The sequence below is a fragment of the Marmota flaviventris genome, chromosome 11, assembly GCF_047511675.1.
Source record: "Marmota flaviventris isolate mMarFla1 chromosome 11, mMarFla1.hap1, whole genome shotgun sequence".
In the NCBI taxonomy this organism is placed as follows: Eukaryota; Metazoa; Chordata; class Mammalia; order Rodentia; family Sciuridae; genus Marmota; species Marmota flaviventris.
In genome coordinates this window covers 101,663,568-101,686,148 of record NC_092508.1, presented here as the reverse complement: position 1 = coordinate 101,686,148, position 22,581 = coordinate 101,663,568, and positions in this window count along the sequence as shown.

The following is a 22,581-nucleotide window of genomic DNA, read 5'->3' as shown; positions in this document are numbered from 1 at the left end:
TCCTCCGCTTTGAACTGCTTGCAGAACTTGCCTGGACTATGTATCACTTGTATACATTGTGAACTATCGTTTGGTGCAGCGAATTGTGGTAGAGCTGGCATATCTTTGCTAATGGTGTCACCAGTGATGCAATTTTTCCAAAGGAGCTGTCAATTGGCTTGGTGTCGTGGCATTTCTGTATCCTCCTCCCTTCTGCTAGTGATGGTCTAAAATTTGGGGGCCAACAGAGGTGAGGCAAAGAACTTCACCCCCCCACTGGCACCAAGGCCAAAATTGGGGGCCAACAGAGGTGAGGCAAGAACCTCATCCCCCAACTGGTGCATAGGCCTATCCACGAGTATGGCTGTATGCTGGACCGGTAGTCAATGACGGGTATGATCCAATTGCAGTGGTATCAACCTAAGACAGGAGGCTGACGCCTAGAGGTCACTTTTTCCCATGACAGGTAAGAACCATATGTTGAATTGGACAACCTACCAGGCAGGGTCCTTAAGCCACATTGCTTGTTGTTTAATTAATCAGAAGGGGGGGGATGCTGAGGGCCATTGCTAAGTAAGAATGACGCATGGCATGACCCAGGTCATTTGCAGTGACATTGCATGTAAGGTGACCTTGCTCAAGGACCAGGGCGGACCCGGGTTTAGGGAGGATCGGGGTTTAGGGCGTTCCCAGTTTAGGACAATCCGGGTTTAGGGCGGTTCCAGGTTTAAGGTGTACCCTGCTGGGAATAGGGCGTATCCTGCTGCCTTAGGCGCGCCTGCTCCTTGAGTTCCCATTGAGTTCTCGCGGGATTGAGAGAGTATTTGGGATTTTGCCCAGAACGTGGATTTCCCCCAGAACGTGTGTACAGTACTGGTGTGAGTTCGGGAATAAAGAGTTGCTGTTTGAATCTACAAGGTGTGTGGTGGTTCGTGATTTTGTGCCCAACCAGACTGCGGCAAGTATGGGTGCAAGGAACAGGTCATTCTGGGGTAGCTTACAAGTGAAGAGTCAATAAAGAGTGGTTATTCAGATGTCTTGGCTTTCTTCAGAGATACATTTGGAGCTGGGTCTTGCGGACCCCACTGTGGCTATATTCCAGAGAAGGAACTTTGCTCTCTATTGCTGTCTCTTTCAGGGTTAAACATGAGATGGACCTTGACAGTTATTAATCACATGAGCTATCAGTGATGCATAATGATCTGGGAATTCACCTGCTACTGTATCTAACTACAATGTAATAGTGGCTTAAGGGCCAGCTCTTCAGAGGTGTGATGAGAAATTCAACCTGCTCACTACCTGGAGACCTAGGGAGCATAGGGTGCAGCTTCTCCTTGGGTGAGAGAAGCATTTCTGGTTTCATCGAGTTCATTGCTAGGCAATCAGAGACAGCTCCCAGGAAACTTTGCAGAGACTCCATATTATTTCCCAGGGCTTATATGCGCATCGAGTGCAATAATAGGTGACAGGACCAACTGTTCAGATCCACAGTAAGTGTTTAATATTGGTTTCACTATTATTATTCATACTTCACCCCTATTCTGTATTCTATAGGGCCAAAGACACTTTTTAAAAGCTGTGTCTCCTCTGTCCCAAATAGGCTAATTGTTCATAATTGTTGATGTCAATGCTTTTGTTGTTATTAATCCCATTCTAAGTTGTAGATTCTCTTTCTTTTCCTGAGGGAAGTTTAGCCTGAGTGAGAAATTTTGTTTCCTCCTCTGGTTCTTAAGTTGAAGCCTATTATAATCCTAATGATTTGCCTTACAGTTTCCTGCATTCGAATGGTTAGAGGCTTTATGTGAGTAGCTGAATTGGTAAACTCCTTTTCCAGGGAAAGAAAGACCGAATTTTGCAAATATGGATTATTTGAAATATTATTTTTTGAAAGGCTTGCTTTGAAATTTTTAACAATATATCACATCTATCTATTCATTCACGCTTGCAAACTTTCTTCACAAGACTTTGTGTACTCTCATGGAATTATGTATAATCTATGACATTAGCATATGCAATTCAAAATGCTACAGGTTCAAATTTTAACAATAGTATAAATGATGTATATGTGGTTATGTGTATGTATACATGTATACTACACATGCGAATGAATTGCGTAAATATTCTTTAATGGTGCTGAATGGCCAGAGGATGAGTGCTCTATTAGCAATTGTTTTGTTCATTTTCAGTTTTGAGAATGAAAACTACTGTTTAGGGGGCAAGATGAAGTTCCTCCATCATGCTGAAGATTCTTCCATGTTTTCGCTGAAAGGAACTTTTTGTTCAACGTTTTAGAGGAATCGCCAAGGGCTCTGTTCTCTCAAATCGATTGATTGTCGTCTCAGAAAACACTGAATACTGCTCAAGGGGAAAAAAAAGAGTTAAAGGGAGAATTTCTGGTGTTAGAGAAGGGAAGGACACAGATCCACTCTTTCACTTCCACCATCAGAGGAAAGCACATTTCCACGTACATCCTTGCACATAGAAAGAAGGAACAGGGGACCCCCAAGCACCTGACTCTCCTTCCAAATGAACATATCTAACCTTGTGCTGCTGCTAAAATCTATTCTCACTTCTTTAACAGTATCACCTCCCCTATTCTTGAATCTGTTGTGTTCCTAAAACAAAGGCCTAACTGGGTTGAATTTTTTGTGGAAAAGCTCCTGTGCCTTCTGTTTTTTCTTTTCTTCTTTTCTTTTTTATTTCAGTGCTGAGGATGGAACGGAACCCCTGCTAGACAAGCACTCTACCACTGAGCTATATCCCCAGCCCTCTCACATTCTATTTCTTATGGAATATAAATTTAAACTCTGCAGCATGAAAATTCCTTCCTTCCATGATCTAGTCCTACAGAGGCTTCCAACTCCAATTTCCATTGCTATGGTTTGAAGGTTGGTGTACTTATGCTGTAACTTAATCTCCACAGTGATGCTTAAGAGGTGGGCCCTCTGAGAGGTGATTATGTAAATAAGATTGGGTGCTTTTGTAAAAGGGCTTGAGCATCACAGCATTTGCTCTCCTTTTCCCATTCCACCATGTGAAGATGTAGTAAGAGACACCATCTTGGCCAAAAAGGCTCTTTTACCAGACCCTGAGTCTGCTTGGTTTCGTTATTGTCTTTGTCGGGGCCTTCCTAGCCTACAGACATGAGAAAAATGAATTTCTCTTCTCTACAAATTGCCCCCAAGATATTCTATTATAGATAAACAGAACAAGGGCTCATAACTCTTCGTGTTGCCTCTATACTACAGAAACCAAACTATTCACTTGTTCCAAACACATCACACATTTTCACATTCAGTGTTTGCTGTCATGCTCTTTTAACGTCCACCAAATATGATTCTGCCCTTACTTTCTTCGTAGGGTTGTTGCGTGGGTATGTTTTCTGCCACCTCTTCCATGGCTACTACCTCTCTGTCCACTATCCTCTCTTGGACACTCTACCACAGAGCTGACATGCTAAGGCTGCCTGCTTGAATATTTGCCTGGGCAGGGGATGTGCTTTCTGCACTTCACAACTCCACACCCTGCTGAGTTCAGCACATGGACTTGCATAGAGATCAAACAAGAAGGAGGGATTATGCCCAGTGCATTAAAAGCTTTAAGAATCCTCAGCTCCTCAGTCCTACTAGCATATCTGATCCTGTGCTAGGAGCTGAATACTAAATGACAAAAAAAGAGAACAAAAGAAAATAAGATACTTAATAAACTGGTCAAGTATGTTGCATGAACTTATTTCTTAAGGAACTTGAGAAGGATGCATTTGGGGGACATTGAAGAAAAAATAGGCAAGGTTTGAGATGATGCATATTTCATTGTTTGCTATATAGATGGTTTTATGAATCTAATTCATTTTAAAAAATGTGATAATTGATATTCATCAGGCGTCAGTATGTAGTGTGAAGAGCTTGCGTGCTAAACAGTGTTGGGTTAAATATTGGCTTCACCCCTCTATTACGTTGTGACCTCAGAAGTGACCTCTAACTTACTCTGAACCACAATTTTCTTATCTCTGAAATAAGGGCAGTGGTAACTGTGCTGGAATTAAAGTAATACATGCCAAGGGCCTGGCACAAGAGCACTGCCATTTTTCAAATTATTCGCAGGAGTTACAACAACATAAAGTTAATGTAGATTTTATTGAATGCCTATAATTCCTTTAGATTTTGCAGTATATTGTTCCTAAATACTCTTTCAATAGCCTCTGTGTGTTTTCTGTGTGTTTTCATGCACATGTGTGTATAAATATATTTTATAATATCTGCCACATACAGAAACTGAATAAAAGTTTGTTAGATATCCAGAGAACCACCATTGTTTGTGATCATGACATTTTTATTGTCCATAAAGATTCAGGGAGCAGGGACTATTGAAGAGTTTAGTGTACACCTGCTACCCTCAACCCCCAGCAACCCTGCCCTCCACACAGTCCCTAGATAGGTCTTTAATTCTATAGATTTAAATTGCTGAACAATTATTATACCCAAGATATAATCTACCTACCACAATTTTTTCACATCATTTAAGGTGCTGATTGACATTTATGAGGATATTAATACAAACTTGAATAAATTGCTAATAAACTGCCACTGTGAGACTAAAATCGTACATGAAGTCAGAAATGTTTCAAACTTGGCAGCAACTAAACTGTACTAACTGGAAACTGGAACGGAAATGATCCTTTTGTCATTTGACATTTTGAAATCCATTGACCTTTATCTCACTTGCAACAGTATTATGGTTTTATTTTATGTGCTTTCTCACTTTATCCCCAGCTGGTTTTTTCCTTCTTTTTGATTTCCAGAGGATAGGATACACCTGCCCTAGCTGTGCTGCTGCTCCTTGGTAGTCGTGTTATTCAAAGTCGTGCAAACATGGGGTTAGAGGCTTGAGGCCAGGCGTCAGTAGGTGCTGGTGCATAGGGGTCCTAATGTTTGTTGATTTCTTGCAGAGAGACACCGCTGAAACAAGGGAATTTCTAAGTGAAATAAAGGAGGAGAATCAGAATTCTATAGGAGGGAGGAAGGACTGAAAAGGGTTGGAGAGAAAGAGAGAGGGAGGGAGGGAATTACAACTTTTCATTTCTCTGGTTGTACACGATGCAGTGTTGCAGTCATACATGTACCTAGGGCAATGATGTCCATCTCATTCCACCATCTTTCCTGCCCTCATACACCCATCCCACTCCTCCCTCCCCTTTGCCCAATAAAAGTTCCTCCATGTTTTTCATGCCCTCCCCTCATTATGGATCATCATCCACTTATCAGAACATTCGGCCTTTGGTTTTGGGGGATTAGCTTACTTCACTTAGCATGATGTTCTTCAACTCCATCCATTTACCTGCAAATGCCATAATTTTATTCTCTTTTAATGCTGAGTAATATTCCATTGTGTATATATACCACAGTTTCTTTATCCATTTAACTATTGAAGGGCATCTAGGTTGGTTCCACAGTTTAGCATTTGTGAATTGAGCTGCTATTAACATTGATATGGCTGTGTTATTATAGTATACTGGTTTTAAGTGGGTTGGTTTTAGACTGAGGAGTGGGATAGCTGGGTCAAATGGTGGTTACATTCCAATATTTCTTAGAAATCTCCATACTGCTTTCCATATTGGTTGAACCAATTTGTAGTCCTACCAGTAATGTATGACTGTGCCTTTTCCCCCACATCCTCACCAACATTTATTATTGTCTGTATTCTTGGTGATTGCCATTCTGACTGGCGTGAGATAAAATCGTAGAGTAGTTTTGATTTGCAATTCTCTAATTATTAGAGATGTTGAACATTTTTTTTATATATTTGTTGATTGAATGTATACCTTCTTCTGAAAAATATCTGTTCAACTCTTTAGCCCATTTATTGATTAGGTTGTTTGGGTGTTTTTGGTGTTAAGTTTTTTGAGTTCTTTATCTTAGAGATTAGTGCTCTATCTGATCTGCATGTGGCAAAATATGCTCCCAAAATGTAGGCTCTCTCTTCACCTCATTGATGTTTCTTTTGATGAGAAAAAACTTTTTAGTTTGAGTCCCTCCCATTTATTAATTCTTGATTTTATTTCTTGTGCTTTAGGAGTCTTATTAAGGAAGTTAGGGCCTAACCCGATGTGATGTAGATTAGGGCCTACTTTTTCCTGTTATGAGCAGCGTCTCTGGTCTAATTCCTAGGTCCTTGATCCACTTTGAGTTGAGTTTTGTGCATGGTGAGAGATAGGGGTTTAGTTTCATTTTGCTGCATATGGATTTCTAGTTCACCGAGCACCATTTGTTGAAGAGGGTATCTTTTCTTCAATGTATGTTTTTGGCACCTTTATTTAGTATGAGATAACTGTATTTATGTGGGTTTGTCTCTGTGTGTTCTATTCTGTACCACTGGTCTACATGTCTATTTTGGTGCCAATACCATGCCATTTTTGTTACTGTATCTTTGTAATATAGATTAAGATATGTTATTATGATGTCTCCTGCTTCAGTCTTCTTGCTAAGGATTGCTTTGGCTGTTCTTGGTCTCTTATTTTTCCAAATGAATTTCATGATTGTTTTTTCTATTTCTATAAGGAATGACATTGGGATTTTAATTGGAATCACATTGAATCTGTATAGCACTTTGGGTAGTATGGCCATTTTGACTGTATTAATTTTGCCTATCCAAGAGCATGGGAGATCTTTCCATCTTCAAAGGTCTTCTTTAATTTCTTTCTTTATTGTTCTCTAATTTTCACTGTAGAGGTCTTTCACCTCTTTTGTAAAGTTTTTTTTTCCCCCAAGGCTATTGTGAATGGGATAATTTTCCTAATTTCTCTTTCAGAGGATTCATCACTGATGTATAGAAATGCACTTGATTTATGAGTATTAATTTTATATCCTGATACTTTGCTGAATTCATTATTTACTTCTAGAAGTTTTCTGATGAAGTTTTTTGGATCCTCTAAGTATAAAATCATGTCATCAGCAAATAATGATAGTTTGAGTTCTTCTTTTCCTATTTGTATCCCTTAAATTTCTTTTGTCTAATTGCTCTGGCTAGAGTTTCAAGAACTATGTTGAATAGAAGTGTTGAAAGAGGGCATCCCTGTCTTGTTCCAGGTTTTAGAGGGAATTCTTTGCAGTTTTCTCCATTTAGAATGATGTTGGCCTTGGGGTTTAGCATAGATAGCTTTTACAATATTGAGATATGTTCTCACTATCCCTAGTTTTTCTAGTGCTTTGAACATGAAAGGGTGCTGCATTTTGTCAGATGTTTTTGCTGCATCAATTGATATAATAATATGATTCTTATCTTTAAGTCAATTGATGTGATGAAGTATATTATATTATATTTATATGTATGTTGAACCAACCTTGCATCCCTGGGATGAAACCCACTTGATCATAGTGAACTTTTTAAAAAAATATGTTTTTATATGTAATTTGCCAGAATCTTATTGAGAATTTTTGCATCAATGTTCATCAGAGATATTGAAATTTTCTTTCTCTGATGTGTCTCTGCCTGGTTTTGATATCAGTATGGTACCAGCTTTGTAGAATGAGTTTGGAGGGGCTCCTTCCTTTTCTATTTTATGGAATAATTTGAGGAGTATTGGTATTAATTCTTCTTTGTAGGTCTTGGAGAACTCAGCTGTGAATCTGTCTGGTCCTGGGCTTTTCTTGGTTGGTAGGATTTTAATGGTGTATTCTATTTCCTTGGTTGAAATTGACCTGTTTATATTGTGTATGTCCCTTTGACTCAGTTTGGGTTGATCACATGCCTCTAGAAATTTGTCAGTGTCTTTGATGTTTTCTATTTTACTGGAATATAAATTTTCAAAATACCTTCTAATTGGGTTCTGTATTTCTGTAGTGTCTCATGTGATATTTCCTTTTTCATCACATATGTTAGTAATTTGAGTTTTCTCTCTCCTCTTCAATTTGGGGTTCGTCAATTTTATTTATTTTTCTAAGGAACCAGCTTTTTGTTTTGTCAAATTTTTGAATTGTTTGTTTTGTTTCAATTTCATTAATTTCAGCCCTGTTTTTAATTATTTTTTGTCTTCTACTACTTTTTGTATTGGTTTATTCTTCTTTTTCCAGGGCTTTGAGCTGTAATATCAGGTCATTTATTTTTGACCTTTTCTTCTTTTAATGAATGAACCTAATGCAATGAACTCTTAGCACTGCCTTCATAGTGTCCCAGAGATTTTGATAAGTTGTATGAGAGTTGTTATTTACGTACAAGAATTTTTTATCTCCTCCCTGATATCTTTTATTAACCATGTGTCATTCAACAGCATATTGTTTAGTCCCCAGGTGTTGGAGTAGCTCATCTTTTTAATTTTATCATTGATTTCTAATTTCATTGCATTATGGTCAGAGAGAATGCATGGTAGTATCTCTATTTTTTGTATTTGCTAAGACTTGCTTTGTGGTATAACATGTGGTCCATTTTGGAGAAGGATCCATGTGCTGCTGAGAAGAAAGTGTATTCACTCGTTGATGGATGAAATATTCTATATATGTCTGTTAAGTCTAACTTATTGATTGTATTATTGACTTCTATAGTTTTTTTGTTTAGTTTTTGTTTGAAAGATCTATCCAGTGGTGACAGAGATGTATTAAAGTCACCCAGTATTATTGTGTTGTGGTCTATTTGGATCTTGTAGTTAAGAATAATTTGTTTGACATACATACATTCTGATTCATTCTTCATGATTGGGAAATTTTGTGATATTATCTCATTGAAGAGATTGTGCATCCCTTTGGTTTGAATTTCTGTACCTTTCTCTATCCCAATAATTCTTATATTTGGTCTTTTGATGCTATCCCATAATTCTTGGATGTTCTGCTCATGGTTTCTTACCATCTTCACTGTGTGGCCAACTTTATTTTCCAGATTGTATACTTTGTCTCCAAATGATCTAGTCTGTTGGTAATGCTTTCTATTGAGTTTTTTATTTGGTTTATTGTTTCCTTCTTTTCAAGGATTTCTGATTTTTTTTTTCAGAATCTCTCTTTCTTCAAGTAATCTTTTGCTACCTGTATTTAATCCTTTATCTCTTTGTTGGTGTAACCAAAGGTTGCCTGTATTTGCTTTCTTATCTCTTTGTTGGAGTGATCAATCTCTGCCTGTATTTGCTCATTTAGGTCATTCTATAATGCACAGATCATTTTAATTATGCATAGTCTGAACTCCTTCTCTGACATTTCATCAACTTCATTGTCCATGGAGTCTATTATTATAGTATCCTGGTTTTGGGGAGAACTTTTTTCCCTTGTTTTTTCATATTGTCTATGTGTCTTCCTTTCTTGCAGTATGGATCCTAGGCATTACAGTTTCTACCCTATAGTATTATAATATTTGTGCAGATTATCTTTACCTCTTCTTGGTGTTGGACATCTAGACCCTGCTGGTGTCCCATTATGGATGCTACTGCAACTAATGGTGGTGGCAGCAATAGCAGAGGTAACTCAAGATAGGAGTGGAGGTGCCTCAAGATGGATGCAACCTCTTTCAGAGATGGGGTTGAAAGAGTGGGCCCTACACTGGCTGTGGGCTGCCTGTTCTGAGATGCAGCTGCTTCTAAGCCCTGTCTGTTGTTGCAAGGTGGAGGCTACTTTGTGGGGAAGGCCATGGTAATGACTGCAGTGTCCCAAGATAGAGATGGGTTAGGTCTGGGCTCCCCAGTGAGCGGTGGTGAGGTGCATACCTGGCCTAATCTGGGCATGGGCTGTGGCATGGGTTTGCATAGGCTGTCCTGGGCCAGGGTCTGGGCTCTGGTGTGGGTCTGCTGGTCAGCAGGGGTGTTTATGGGCCAGGGCCTTAGCTCTAATGTGGGTCCACTGTTTGGCTGGATGGACCGGAGCCTAACATGGGCCTACGGTCCCTCATCGGTGGCAGGGGCTGTTCTAGGCCAGGGCCTGTGCTCTTGAGTGGGTCTGCCACTCAATCCATTTGGGGGGGGTCCTCTTTTCAATTCATTTAGAGATTTAAGAGTGTAAAAATTAGTGCTTGTGATCAGCATCTGCAACCAGCAATTAAAAATCAACATCATCTTGGCAACCATAACACTCTGCAAACTGACATCTTGATTCCCTGTCTTGTAAGGGATTCGGTATGCCTAAGTAATTCAAATTGTAAAGGAAAAGACATGATCTCTTGAGGTGCCTAGCAACATGTAATACATAGTAGCTACTCAATAAATGTTTGACTGGCTCACCATTCATAATCTGAAATGAGAAGAAATTGCGGATCCTGTTTAGAATTTCCCAAAGTCCCAGTGTATTTGTATGTCTGGATGTTTGTGTGTGTAGGTGCATCTGTGTATTTCTATGGTCTGAGAGAAGTCATGTGTGTTAATCAGTTTTGCATTGCTGTGACAGAAATACCTGCCAATAACAATAAAGAAGAGGAAAGTCCTGTTTGGGCTTGTGGTTTCAGAGGTTTAGTCCATGGTGGACCGACACCATTGCTCTAAGCCTAAGGTGAGGTAGGACATCATGGTGAAGTTTATGATGGAGGAGTGCTCTCAGCATATGATTATAATGGGTCAGAGACTGAGGACGGGCAAGTGGCCACAGGTAAGACAAACCCTTCCATCCAGGGCATGCCCCAGTGACCCACTACCTTCAGCTGCCCCCTCCACCCTTACCTACCCAGTCAATTCATTTAACCTAGGATGGATGTATTTATCAGGTTCCTGTTCTCATTGATCTAATCATTTCCACCTCTGAATATTCCTGTATTACCACAGGAGATTTGGGGGGACAACTAATATCCAAACCATAACACCATGAATGCGTTGTATAGTTTTAAAATTGTATCTGCTAATTTTACATGTGCATCTGAGCCTTGATGGTTTTTCCCCAGCTGAAGAACTATTGTAGAACACGGGGTATGATGTTCCCCCTTGATTTGATCACCACAGGGCAATATAGCGTACAGATTCAGAGCTTAGGCACATAATCTCTGGGCCCAGATCCATTTTTCCTGCATACTAGCCACATGATATTGGGCAAGTTACTCACCTTCGTAGGCTTGAATTCAGCAATACTGACAACATATTTAGAATAATGCTTACCACTCAATAAACGTCAGCCAATATTATCATGAACAGTGATATTATTTTTATCTAAATTTATAATGAGGTAGAATCTTCTGACTTTTTAATGTATAATAAATATTTGGATGGTCTCAATGCACCTTTAATATTATACTACCAATGCATACAAGAATAATAAAATTTCTACAAATCAGGCAATCCTTTGTGTCTCTAATTATCATCTCTTTCATCAATGTACTTTTTAAAAATGCATCTTCAAAACATTTCAGATGTACCGCTTTTCTTTTTCCAGAGCCACGGAAATGGGTTGCGTTATGGTCTGATAGTGTTACTACTGTAGTTGATGTCAGAGAGAGGACATTATATTGAAACTAATGGTCTTCACTAATAGTAAAAGATGTATGTCCCATGTACCTGAAGGAAGGCCTCCTGCAGTAAAATAGGAGCTGTTCATCAGAGAAACCTTTCAGGTATCATTTAATTTGAAAAGAGGGAGGAATTAAATTATCCAAGGAAGGGCACAGAGAATCCACTGAAGGCAATGGAATGAAATATTGATTTAATTCTGAGTCACATGCAGACTGAGTTATGCCATATTCCCAGAGCCTAGGCAGAAGCACAGGGCTCTGTATATTTATTTACTCTTGTAACTCTAAAGCATTATCTCTCTTTGCCACCACCAGAGGATGACAATAGCCAAGGAGATATTTAAAAGAAATGTTTTAGAGGTTACACTGCAAAAAGGAATTATGGTCAAGTACTGTAGAGAAAATAACTGCATTTGAGAATTTGAAGATGTGAGAACTGGTCATTATTCTGGATGGGAACCTTAATACAGTCAAGCCTCAGATTTTAATGGAGATGTCAGGAATTTCTGTTTGAGTGATGGCTAATAAGTATATGGTAGCTTAAATGTGTGTAAATTATAAATGTATAATTCTAGGTTTCTGTTATTATTAGAAAGAATAAAAATTTGAATTTAGGAAGAGAAAAAATTTGAGACCAAGTGAATGAAAAGAACACATAGATGCTTTATAACGTGCACTTAGGAAAGAGAAAGTATGAGATTTGGGAAGGGAAATTATAGATCCAAGCTATAACTTTGAATTCCAGAACTCTTAAGTAAACCTCTCTTCTCCATAAAGTTAGCTGGTCTGAGATATTTAATTATAGTAACAAAAAAGACCAATGTATGCAGTTATATCCTTCAATGCTAGCATTAATGGAGATCTGCCAATACTCTTTTTCCCCCTATAGATTAGGCATAATGATACCTAGTTCTTGATTATTTATGATGTTGTAGACTAAATGGTACAAGTAAAGCATTTAGCACAATACTGAGTAAACATGATTGCTAGTTATATTTATTATGTGAGAACAGGAAGATGAATGTCCTCCTGCCATCCAGTGTGTACTGGAAGAAGGTATCCTGAAAGGGCTTCGTCTAGCTCTATGGGCTGAGGGGGAAATACTCTTGGGGGTCCAGGGAACATTTACGCGTAACTACTGAAAACAAAGCAAGTTGAAGATTGCCCAAACTCTCCTTATCTTGAGCATTCAAGTCCCTCTGTTATAGAATGACACTGAAAGTTTAGTGTCAACACAACAATTCTCTGCTCTACCATTAGAACTTCGTCCTGGTACTTATTATTATTATAGATTATGTTGTACTAAAAGAGCATAAGTATCTCAAGAAATATTCCAGTGAAAAAATATATTCCACTGCTTTATTTTTTTTTAACCTAAGGCAAATCACAAGGTTGGAGGGCAATCAGGAGAATCAGTAAGATTTCCAGCATCTCAACAAGGAACACTGATATTAGCCTTCTAGGATCTTAACCAATGAAGTAGACCATTTCGCCTCCAGCACTTCTAGTCTCGCAGTTCTTTATCATTTTCTCACCTAATTTTCACTTTCTCTTCTCTCCCAAGCATTCCACTTTCAGGAAGCAGAACCCAACATGTAAAAGAAAGCAAAAATGGATTCTGCAAGGACACACAGTAGGGATTCCAATGGCAAGAAGAAAGTGGGTAGGAATTTGATTCTTGAGTGAGGCTCTCTCTTTATTCTTCTCTTCCACCGTCTTGGTATGTAGGTAGATGGCTCTGAGCTTCTCACTTCAACATTCCCTTGAAGGACCATAGGAAGAAGCATCAACAGCCAGGAGGGAGAGCAGAATCTCTAGACCTGATGGTTGCTGAATTTACAATCCGTCTCAGCCCCACTTTGGATTCCCTGTGCTGCAGTGATTTCTACACCCAGACAAGGATATTTTCCCCGAGCATGTGAGAAGCCCTATTCTCTGTGTGTGTCTGGTCCTCTGGCTGTCAGACAGCAAGCGGAAGAAAGTAGAAGACAAATATTCCTTTTGCAATTTTCCTTTAAGTGGACTTTCCCACCTACCTCAGGGACTAATGCATGCAATAAAAAAGTGATTTTGACACTTTAGTTCAATGCTTACAGGAGGAAGCAAGGCACACGTACAGAAAGGATTGTTTCACTGAGGCAAAGGAAATTGTTGTAGGTACTTTGGAAATTTCACTTCCTCACACAACTCAATGCTGGTCTCCCCAAAGTACAGTTGCATGGACTTTCATCAGCAGGGTCAGTCAGACAGTAAATCAGCCCTTTAGCCACTTATTAGCTTCTATGAATAAGTGAATGATGCAAGCACATTTTTGCATAACTCTAAGTTATTGAATAGTATAAAATGTTTATTCAGCAAACATTGAGTAAGCTCTGAGAGATAATTGTGCTTGAAATCTTTAGAGTTCCCCCATGGGTGTTCTAGGGTGCATAGTGAAGTAGAATGTTCTTACTAAAGAACATGTGTGAACAGGACAATGATACAGGTTTCATTGCACATTTGAATATTAAATGTTCCTTGGGGCTGGGCAGGGAGAAAGGAGAGCTTATGTTTAACTCAACGTTTTCAAAATTATCTCTTTCCAGAACACATTTTTTTCCCGCTCATTGCATCAATTAATGTTATGAAAAGTAAATGTTTGTTAGGAAGTACTGACTGGTGACTTAGAAATCATTATATTGATTAAGTTGCCAAGATAATTTGTAGACTCTGTGAATATTGCACTCTTAATTCATCCTTGGATGGAAAAAGGGTTTAGCAAAGGTGGGATTTGGCATTATCAAAAGAAGAGACAGAAGGTTCATTGAATTGAGCTTTTTTGGGGGGCGAGGGGAAATTGGAGGAGTCTTGAGATGTTTCCAAAATGATCAGTGGAGAATCTTTCATTCAAGATTATTTACATTAATTTCCAAAGGAAATTGTAAAAAAAAAAATTGGATAGTTTTCTAGCAAAAAAAGTGTTAAGATGTTGTGTAAATATTTTCATTTAAACATAAAGCTAGAGATAGATAATTAAAAATTTGTGAGGATATGATCATTCATTTATCTTTTTAAATGGCTTGTGAATTCATCTAACATTCACAGAGCATCCACTCTGCGGTAGGCAGCACCAGTCACTGAGGATGCTGGGATGAGCCATCAGACTCAGGCTATGCCTGCCTGATACTGAGGCCTATGAAGCTCGCCTCCCATCTACTTTTGAAAGAAAAAAAAATAGACTCAGTCCTGTCGGTTCCTCCTTCGAATGTCTGATTCATTCCATGTACTCTAGTCTCGGGCAGACCTGTGTCAAAATGCTCACAAAAGATTTTCCCATTTCACCGCCTTCCATTACAACAGAGCTATCCATGTCTCTGTGCTTGTGTCTCCTAAGTTAATCATTCTGACTGATATGGTATTTTCTGACTGATATGGTCAGGATGGTAAATACAGAATGATTAGCATTTATAGAAATTTTGAATCTTGCAGAGGTCTCCAGGTAGAGAAATTTTACTGTGTTCAGAAGTTTTGTCACTGGAAGAGTAAAAGGGCACAATTTACTAACTTTCCTCCAGGGGAAATATCATGTTACTTCTGAGTACCAATTCTTCTGTGTCCTACTGAGGAAGGAATCTTTTTAAAAAAACACTCAGGAGGGCAATATAAACAGAACACATGTTTATATTTGATGGGGAACGTATTAATTTGTTGTCCATGAAGCATCTTGGTTCACATGTGTATTTGAAGAATTTTAAAACATCTCTTCTACCCAAATACATGTTCTCAGAGACAATTAAAATTAATTTATATTCTTCTAATTTGACATAATTGCCAATAGGCCACAATTATTTGGGGGAGGGTTTTAATCAAATCAATATAACAAATGAACTTATAAATGTCTGCAGGATAAAAGGGAACTCCAACCTTCAAGTAACAATGAGTTCAAAGTAATTAAGTCAGGAAGATTAAACAAAAACTCATCTTGCATTCCAGAACATGGTGTACAGCTTTTTTAAATTTCCATGTTACTGAATAATAACAGCCTTTTACAAGTAGATGGGTTTGAAAATCCATCTATCACAGGCAAAAATGTGATTAGGAAAGGGCTTGTGGACTCCATATCACAATACTGGATAAAACAACCAGTGATTCCTCTTTGTGTCTTCTTGCCTCAGGAATCAGGCACAGAATCTGGAATCCCAGGTGGAGATAGTCTTCTTCTGACATGGGGACCTGCCTACCATTTTGATCAAGTCTAGGAGGAGTTTTTCCTACAAGGGTTACCTCTTTCGACTGAATCCACTGAGTCCTTTGCATGGAAGGGGAGGAGGAGGGGACTAGCCTTTAAGTAGAAGTATAAAGTGTGCTCATAGGGATCCACTCCACAAATAATCTGTTTTTATCTAATGGGATAAAACCCAAACTCCTTATTGTGACACTTCTGGTCTTTTCACCATGTACAACACTCTATTCTGCTGTCCCCTACTTTTCCTCAGACTGTTCCCCTTGCATGGATGCTGTCACCCAACCCTCAGTGGCTAATTAAGTGAGAATGTGTAACAGAGACTTCAGCAAGCAAATGAGAGGTCAGAGAGGACCCAAGCTGGAGTTCTGGATCTGTGAACTCCAGGTAATACTATAGGCTTTAGGTGGAGAACTTGCAAGAGGTACAACCCAAATCGATATAACAACAAAACAAAACAAACAAAAAACCATGTGAATGTCTGAAGGATAAAATAAAAACCTCCAAAAATAAAAGTCAACTACAAAAATTGACTAACTTCCATAAACACTGAGACTTAATGCAAATTATATTATTCCTAAAAGGACTAAGATTATTCCCTAACTGCCCCCCAGAGCATGAGATGACATAAATTTCACATCACAGGACCAAAGAAATGAAGGGATGGTATGGACTAATATGGAAATGACATCAAGATCATAGTCCTATGTTTTGAATAATAGAATAGATATGAATTAAATAATGTACCTCACTCAAATATTCTCACCTGAGATTTATATGCACCATAGAGAAAAAGGGAAATAATAAAAATGTTAAGAATAATAATTACAAAAAACATATATAGTGCAATGAAGTCAGTGAAAGTGGAAGAGCAATAATTTTTGATGGATGGAAGAAAAATAAACACACCAAATTTATGTAATGTAATGAAATCTGTTCTCAGCATCACAAGGAAATTCTACACAATTTTATGGCAACATATTGATAATGCAGATGTAATAGACAAATTCCTGGACACATTAAACTACCAAAACTGATTCAATAAAAAATAATGAGAGTCTAATGGAGTTATAAAATTAAAGATTGAATTACTAATCAAAACACTTCCAACCAAGAAAGCTAGTATGCAATGGCTTCCCTGGTGAATTCTGCAAAGAAGAATTAACACCAACAATTTCAAACTATTTTAAAATATAGACTAGCAGGAAACACCACCCAATGCATTCTATGAGGCCAGTTGAAGTCAGACAAAAGCATCAGGGTTAATATCCTTTAAAAATATATTTTCAATGTCCTCAAAGAAGAACTAACAAACTAGATCTAATAACATATGAGAACTACCTGTCATGTCCGAGTTGGATTTTTCCTAAGAATACAGAGTTTGCTGAACACACACACATACACACACACACAAAATCAATCAATAAAATATGCCACACTAATAAAAGAGAAAAACCACATGATCACCTCTCAAAGGAGAAAACAATTGATAAATCCAAAACAAATGATTCTCTCAGAGAAGAAGGAATAGAAAAGAACTTCCTCAACCTGACAATGGACACCTCTCAAAGGCCCACAGCAAACATCACACGTAATGATGAAACACAGAACACTTTCTCCATAAAACCAGGAAAGAGACTGGGACGTCCACTATGACCACTTCTGTTCAACAGTGTGCTGGATGCCCCAGCCATGGAGCTAGCCCAGGACAACAACAACAACAGCCCAAACAAGAGGCATCCACTTGGAAAGGATTAAATAGAACTATTGCAATGACATGCCTTATATATAGAAATTCCTAAAGAACACACACACACACCCCATAACACACATACACACATATACAACTACTAGAGCTAATAAACAAGGTTAGTGAAGTGGCTGAATAAACGAGAGATATATAAATGTCAGCTGTGATTCTCTCCATTAGCAATGAAAAACCTACAGATTAAAAATAAGAAAACAATTCTATTCATTAATTAATTTGTTTGTTTGTTTATTATATTTTTTGGTACCAAGGATTGAACCCAGGGGCACTTAACCACTGTGCCATATCCTCAGCCTTTTTAAAAATATTTTTATTTAGGGACAGAGTCTCACTAAGTTTCTTAGGGCCTCATTAAGTTACTTAGGCTGGCTTTGAACTCATGATTCTGCCTCTGTCTCAGAATCCTGAGTTTTTGGGATTACAGGCATGCACCACCATACCAGGCTAATTTATTTTTTTTTTGCATTTATTGGTATGTTACAGTTGTACGTAATTGTTGGGTTCGTTTTGACATAACCATATGGAGTTTATTTTATTCCATTTCAGTGGCTAGTGTCCCCCATTTCCCTCCCCTCCTTCCTCCTCCTATAAATATATATGTCAATGTATGTATCTATAATATTATACAGAATAGTTATAATATATATATTTTCCCCTTTTCCTCTTCTACTGTTCCCTTCTTTTTATTCTACTGATCTTTTCTGCTATTTACTTTTAGGATTTTTGTTGTTCTTGTTATTAGTGTCTTGTGGATGTACATAATGGTGAGATTCAGAGTGGTATATTCATATATGTACATAGAAAAGTGAGGTCAGATTCATTCCACTGTTCTTCCCTTATCTCATCCATCCTCTCCCCCTCAGCCACCTTCATCTATTCCACTGATATTTCTTCTATTTTGATGGATCAATTCTATTTCTAATAGCATCAAAACTTAGGAAAAAATCTTAACCAAGAAGTGTAAGACTTATAATTGACAAATACAGAAAACTGAGAATTAAAGACCTTAATGAAAGACATTGATTGGAAAACTAAATAATGTTCAGAGGACAATAATTCCCAAACTCATCTGTAGATTCAACATATTTCCCCCTATCAAAATTCCAACTGCCTTGTCTGTGGAAATAAACAAGTTGGTTCTAAAATTGTAATGGAAGGGCAGGGGACTCTGAATACCCAAAACAATTTTTTAAAAGAAGAAATTCGGAGGACTTACACTTTCTGATTTCGAAAATACTATAAATTCCAGGAATTAGGAGAGTGTTCTAGTGTTAAATAGATGCATAGATCCATGTAATATAAATGAGATCCCTTTTATCTATAATCAATTGATTTTAAGCCACAGTTTAGAAAGAATGACTAAAGGGTAGAAATAGCCTAAATTTATATTACCTGATAAATAGATGAACAATGTATATATATGCAATGGAATCTTATTCATCCATGAAAATGAATGAAGTACTGATTCATAATGTCATGGAATAAACCTTAAAACCTTCATGCCAAGTGAAAGAAGCTAGACACAAAAGGTACATGTTGTACTATTCTTTCTATATGAAATATTCAGAATAAGAAAATCCATAGAGCAGAAATAGTATTTGTAGCCAGAAGTTGAACAGAGAAGAGAATTGGAAATAATTGGTAACAAGTACAGGGTTTCTTTCTTAAAGCAATGGAAATATTCTGGATTTAGATAGTAGTGGTAATTGCATAATATTTACATGTGCTTATTATTAAAAAATACTGAATATATGTTTTAAAATTTAAGGAAATTTAATGTGATCTGAATTATACCTTAGTTAAAAATGCAAAAAAAAATATATAGTGAATCATTTAGGTGTCCAGTGAAGGTCCAAGTGCTCTATGTGCATTAGCTCCTTAAATCATAAAGATCTTGTGAGGTTATTACTGTATCTCTCCCCATTTCTCTTCTGGGGAAACTCATGCATGAGAAGCATCAAGAGGTTAAAAACTTTGCCCATCACAGTCAATGAGCAGAGGAGTTAGGAAGATGGGCAGAGGGATGTCCTGGTCCATCCTGTTAACAGGGAGTAGTGCCCAGGAAGGCGCAGTACTAGGTATTTAATGGTGTTCTATTTGTTCCTTATAAGAACCATATGAAGGAATTTTCATTATAACCACTAAAGAGATGAGGAAAGTGAGACTAAACAGTGGTAGCTTTGCCTGGGGTCACACCCACTAAGATGCAGGAATTCCTAGACGGTGAAACCAGATTGAACAAATGGCCAGTGTATGGAGACTGTTAGGTTGTTCATATGCCCTGAATGTCCAAATCCCTCCTGGGTTTTTGTCTTTTTTTTTTTTTTGGTGCTTCAAGCCTCATTGTGTTTGTCCCTATCAATTTCCTGGATCTTATAAAGCCAATTCCCCTGCTAAATAAATTTACTTTTTTAAACAGAGCAGGGAAATGTCTTAAAAGGAAAGTTTTGTAGACTGATGATAAGGAGGCTGAACACAGGCAGGAGTTTTACATTAAACAACTTTGTTTTTATCTGAGTTTAGAAGGAAGGAGGTGGCCACATCTTCCCCAGAGGAGCCAATCAATCACTCCTGTGTAATCTGTCAAAAGAAACTTCCTTTTAAGACACTTCCTAGCCTAACTATGTCTGTCAATTCAGCAGCGTGATGCGTGAGGTCTGTTCACAAAGAGAAAGAAAACTATAGGGTGCAGAAACAACTGAGAGGAACAGATGAGTTTTAGATTTCCTGGGGATAAGGTTACCCCACTCAACTCAGAGGTAAAAAAAAAAAATGGATAAAAGTTCACTCTTGAAAAGTAAATAAAACCAGAAGAAACAAAACCTAAATTAATTCTGTCAACTTCTGGCATAGCTGTGGCTCCTGGACCTCAGTGGGGTAAAAGGGAAAACATGGACACTGAAACCAGGTGTATCCCTGTTGGCCTCTGCCTATCTTTATGAACTTGAGCACGTCGCCTCAGTTCTTGGATTCCTAGTTTCAGATTCTGTAAAATGGCATTAATGATACCTGCTTGTCAGGGTTTGTATGTGGATTTCCTAAGATAATGGAAAACTTTGAGAATGATTTACAGCAGCATGCTTTGGGACTTTGGTGAGTGCAGTGTGCTTTCCCCTTCCCTTATGCACCTGTGACCTTGTGAAGCAGGCGCTTGTTGTCCATGGGTAGGTCCCATTTTCCACCCCCCCTTTGCATCTTCTGGTTCTCTAATGTTCTGATGGATGGGCTTCCAAGACCTTCTCACATACACTCTACTTTTGGGAAGGGATTAGCGGGGAGATAAAGTCTCTTTCTTCTTACTTTAAATTTCCTGGTAGTATAGGAATTCTAGAGCCTTTACCATCCAGCCATGATTTCTCTGGTTAGTCAGGTTTTTTTTTTTTTTTTCTGCTGGGACTAAAAGATCTGACCAGAGCAATAGTAGAGCAGAAAAAGTTTATTTGAGGGCTCACAGTTTCAGAGGTCTCAATCCACAGACAGCAGGTTCCATTCCTCCAAGCGCCAGGTGAAGCAGGACATTATGGCAGAAGAGTGTGGTAGAGGCAGCTCACAGGGTGCTTAGGAGACAGACTGAGAGACTTCACTCTCCAGATACAAAATATATACCCCATAGCTACACCCCCAATGAACCACTTCCTCCATCCACACCCCACCTGCTTCCAGTTACCACTTAGTTAATCACATCAGGGTTCCATTCACTGATTAGGTTAAGGATATGACCCAATCGCTTCTCCTCCAAACTTTCTTGCATTGTCTCACATGTGAGCTTTTGGGAACACATCTAAACCATAACAGTTTATAATGCAGGTGTTATTCAGATACAGTAGTGGGGCCAACCAAGAGATGATCACCATTAGTTTATTACTCACAGTTCTCAAGTAGAGGAGGCAAACCACGTTACTGGGAGCCACATGGAAACACACAGATCAGTCAGGAAGTGGAGGGAGTGAAGGGAAACTGACCACAAGAGTCTTTAGTCTAGTTAGGAACACCTCTGCTGATAGGCGCAGGAGCACAGGCCAGGTGACTCCCAGGTCCGCCCTACCGACCAGCAGACTTGGCCTAGCACTTACTCCTGGGCACACCTGGGAACCATACCCTATAGCCCACCTCCATCTTGGGACCCTGCACCCATTGCCCTTTCCACACAGTAGCCTCCACCTGTGACAACAGACAGGGCCTAGAAGCAGCTGCATCTTGGAACAGGCAGCCCAAAGCCATTATAAGGTCCACCCTTTCAGCTCCACCCCTGAAAGAGGTTGCATCCATCTTGGGACAACCCCCCCCACACTGCTATCTTGATTTACCTTTGCTATTGCTGCCACCACCTGTAGTTGCTGTAGCATCTATCATGGGACACAGGGAGGGTCTGGAAGCCCAGCACCAAGGTGAGGTACAGGTAAGCTGCAGGGACACTAAGATTATAGGGTAGAAACTGTAATACCTCAGACCCTCACTGCAAGAAAGGAAGACACAGAGACAACACACACACACACACACACACACACACACAAAAGGGAAGAAAGTGCCCCCAAACAAATGAGGATACTACAGTAATACAATCCATGGAAGGCACAGTTGATGAAAATTCAGAGAAGGAGTTCAGAATATACATAGTTAAGATGATCTGTGAATTTAAGAAAGACCTTAATGAGCAAATATAGGTAAACATTGATCACTCAAACAAAGAAATAAGGGAGTAAATACAGATAGCAAAAGATTATTTCGAGAAAGAGAAAGAAATTCTGAAAAAGAAAATCAGAAGTCTTTGAAATGAAGGAAACAATAAACCAAATAAAAAAAACTCAATAGAAAGCATCATCAACAGACTAGATAATTTAAAGACAAAGTATACAATCTGGAAAATAAATCTGACCATGCAGTGAAGATGGTAAGAAACCATGAGCAGAATATCCAAGAATTATGGGACAGCATCAAAAGACCAAATCTAAGAGTTTATTGGGATAGAGAAAGGCATAGAGATTCAAACCAAAGGAATGCACAATCTCTTCAATGAGATAATATCAGAAAATTTCCCAAACATGAAGAATGAATTGGAAAATCAAATACAAGAGGCTTCCAGGATAGCAAATGTACAAAATTACAATGGATCTATACGAAGCCACATTATAATGAAAATGCCTAGCATACAGAATGAGGATACAATCTTAAAGACCACAAGAGAAAGGAATCAGATCACATATAAAAA